The sequence below is a fragment of the Hordeum vulgare genome, chromosome 5H (assembly GCF_904849725.1).
Source record: "Hordeum vulgare subsp. vulgare chromosome 5H, MorexV3_pseudomolecules_assembly, whole genome shotgun sequence".
NCBI lineage: Eukaryota > Viridiplantae > Streptophyta > Magnoliopsida > Poales > Poaceae > Hordeum > Hordeum vulgare.
The window spans coordinates 346926542-346930459 of NC_058522.1; positions in this window are offsets into that span (position 1 = coordinate 346926542).

The window sequence follows — 3918 nt, forward strand, 5'->3', positions numbered from 1 at the left end:
AGTCGATGCCCTCGACTTGGGAGTAGCCTTGAGCCACCAATCTTGCCTTGTTTCGAATCACAATCCCATTGGCATCTTGCTTGTTCTTGAATATCCATTTGGTCCCGATGACATCATGTTCCTCCGTTGGTCTTGGCACTAAATCCCAGACTTGGTTACGCTCGAAGTTGTTAAGTTCTTCATGCATGGCCATAAGCCAATCCTCATCATCGAGCGCTTCTTGTACCTGTTGAGGTTCACAATACGAAACAAACGCGTGATGCTCACAATAATTCTAAATCTGTTGACGGGTGGATACTCCCCTTTTTAAACTGCCAAGTACATTCTTCATAAGATGTGACTTGACTCTCAGCTTGTTCGCAATCTTGGCTGCTCGACGCTCCAAGAGTTCTTCATTGGATAACTGGGGAGCATCGACTTGTTTATTTTGCTTGCCCTTGCGTCTTGGGCCTCCCTTGGCACCGGCTGTTAGTGCTGTAGAAGGGAATTGTGAGACAGTATCCTGATCATCTTGACTTTCGACTTGAGCAGGTTCACTTGTTTGTCCTTGTACTTGTGGTTTCTCTTGATCTTGATCTGGTGCTTCTACTTGGTCTAGATCTTGTGGTTGCACTTGATCTGGATCATGAGCAAGTTCGGAACCTTGGGTAAGTGCTTGAACATCATGGGACACATCATCATTGTTGGGCACTTTATCTTGACCTTGAGTTTGTTCATCTTGTTGAGAGTCTTCTCTTTGTCCATCGGAAGCGTGTGGGGCTTGTGGGGGTGATGGCTCCACTTGAGTAGAGCATTGTCCTTCTCCTTCGGCCACAAGGGGTTCCTCAATGGGGAGTATTTGACCAATCCCCATTCTTCTTATGGCTTGGGGAGGAATTTCATCACCTACATCACAAAGACCACTTTGCTCCACTTGGGAGCCATTATTTTCATCAAACTCCACGTTACACGTCTCCTCAATGAGTCCGGAGGACTTGTTGGGGACACGGTAAGCATGAGAGTTTGTAGCATAACCAACAAAAGATGCCCTCATGTGCTCTAGAATCAAATTTAGCTAAACGTGCACCTTTCTTGAGAATGAAACACTTACAACCGAATACCCGAAAGTACTTGAGATTGGGTTTGTTTCCAGTGAAAATCTCATATGGAGTCTTGTTCAAGCCTTTGCGGATATAGAGCCGATTGGACGCATGACATGCTGTGTTGATGGCCTCTGCCCAAAAGTTATATGGGGATTTGAATTCCGCCATCATTGTTCTTGCAGCGTCTATCAAGGTTCGGTTCTTCCTTTCTACCACGCCGTTTTGTTGAGGGGTATATGGTGCTGAATATTGATGTTTTATTCCCTCACCACCTAGAAACTTATCCAAGGTGTAGTTCTTGAACTCGGTGCCGTTGTCACTTCTAATCATCAAGATCTTTGCTTCATGTTGACGTTGAGCTTCATTAGCAAAGTTGATGACAGTTTGTTGAGTCTCGCTCTTCCTTTTGAATAAATATACCCAGGTGTATCTTGAGTAGTCGTCAACAATCACCAAGCAGTACTTTCTGCCTCCAAGACTATCAAATGATGGAGGGCCGAAAAGATCCATCTGGAGGAGCTCCAGTGGCCTCTTAGTGTAAATGAGAGTCGTTGGACGATGATCAGTTTCATGAATATTTCCTTCAATGCAAGCACTGCAAGCACGATCTTTAGCAAAACTCACATTTGTTAGTCCATGAATATGGTCCCCTGTTAGAAGACTTTGCAAAGATCTCATATTGACATGAGCTAGTCGGCGATGCCAAAGCCAGCCCACATCAACTTTAGCCATTAAACACGTCGCGGTCTTAGTGGGTCGCTTTGAGAAGTTCACCACATAAAGACCATTTTCGACATATCCAACATAGGCTACTTTAAGAGTCTTGCTCCACGGGAGGACCACATTATCAAGATTAAATAATGTGGGAAAACCCATAATTGCAAGTTGACGAACCGAAAGTAAATTGTAGGCAAGAGACTCAACAAGCATGACCTTCTCAATAGATAACTCTTGAGAGATGACCACCTTACCAAATCCCAATACCTTTGACGATGATGCATCGACGAATTGGACATGGGTGGGCATAGATGGAGAAGGATGCACATCCACCACTAAGTCCTTGCTTCCGGTCATATGATTTGTTGCTCCACTATCGAGCAACCATGACACCCCACCAGAAGCAAACTCCTGCAATAGATCAAGGCTTGGTTTTAGGTCCCCATTTTTTTATGGGTCCTTTCATGTTAGAGACAAGGGTCTTAGGAACCCAGATAGCCCATTCAATGTACTCATAGTAGGAACCAACAAATCTGGCATAAACATGCCCATCACTAGCACGACATAAGACATAAGAAAAATTGAGTTTGTCAGCTGTGTTAGTAGGAATGGTTTTGCCCTTCTTGACGTTACCATCGTCCACCTTGTTCCTGTTCACCTCCTGAGTCCCTTCACCCTCTTTGACAAAGATGTCCATGAGGGTAGGAGATCGTTTGTTCCTGTTCCTCCTTTTTCCTTTTGACTTGGAGGCAAGTCCAAGTCCCTCCTTTCCTACAACACCCTTTTGAGTGCTCAAGAGGTCGTTCAGGCTCTTCTCACCTTGTATGCATGCCACAAGGCCCTTCTCAAGTTTCTCCTTTAACTTGGCATTTTCCTCCACAAGATGTACATGCTCACAACAAGGATTAGTTGTACAAGCATATCAATTAACACAAAGGGAGGACAAGTAGAGATCTCCTTAGTAAGCTTTGCTTGGAGTTGATCATGAGACTCTTTCAGAGAGAAATGAACACCTATCAAGACCTTGTGAGCCTTGTCAAGTGTGTCAAACTCCACTTTGAGTCTGTCATGGCCAACCCCAAGAGCATACTTCTCAGACTTAAGCATACGAGTAAGAACAGTATCATGATCTAGTTTCTTTTGCATTTTAGCGCAGTCATCGTTGTATGACTCCTCAAGAGCCAAACTAAGAGTGAGCTCCTTTTCTAGAGCAATAGATAATTCAGCAATTTCATCGGCATAGTCACGACTGTGTCCCTGAAGCTCGGAGATGGTCTCCTCATGAGACTCGATGAGGTCATTGGCCTCACCCAGTTGTTCCAAGAGAGCAACAAAGTGCTTCTTGGATTCTCCCTTAATAGTGCACAGAAACTTGTCAAGATCATGCTCATTAAGTTCCCCAACATCACTATCATCAACACAATTTAACAATGAAGGAGCAGTAGCGATGTTGGTCTTAATGATGGGGGTTACCTGATTGATACCTTTTGCCATGAAGCACTTGGTGATGTGGTTCTCGTTGGGGGCATTGAAGAGAGACGCTTTCTGGGGAGAGGGAGTGGCAATAGCAACAGTTGCCATTGCCACTGTATCATCATCATCATCATCATCGGAAGGGTACTCTTCAAGGGCCACCATCCCCTTTGGGTGAGGTTTCTTTACAAAGTTGTTCTTGATAGGAAATGACTTGGTTTTGTCTTTGCGAATGAGCTTGCCCCCGTTGTCTTCCCTTTTCTCATAGGTACACTCGGCCACGAAGTGACTCACGTTACCACAATTATAACATGTCCTCACTCGTTGCTTGGGTTTGAACCCACTCGAGTTGTTCTTGGTGAAGGTGGGTCTTGAGTTCCTCTTGTTGCCCCAGAATTGCCTTGACGCAAGAGCCATGTGCTCATGATAGGCATACTTTGTGTGTTCAGGGCAGCTCTCCTCTTCCTCATCCTCTTCTTCTTCTTCAAACGTTGCTTTTGCTTTTAACGCAAGGTTGGGTGAGGTTGTCTTTGAGCAAACACGAGCAAGTGCATTGTCAGCTGTTTCGTTCATGATTGACACTGCAATAAATTCATCCAACACCTCACTGGAAGACAAGGAGTGGAAGTCTGGTCGCTGACGAATG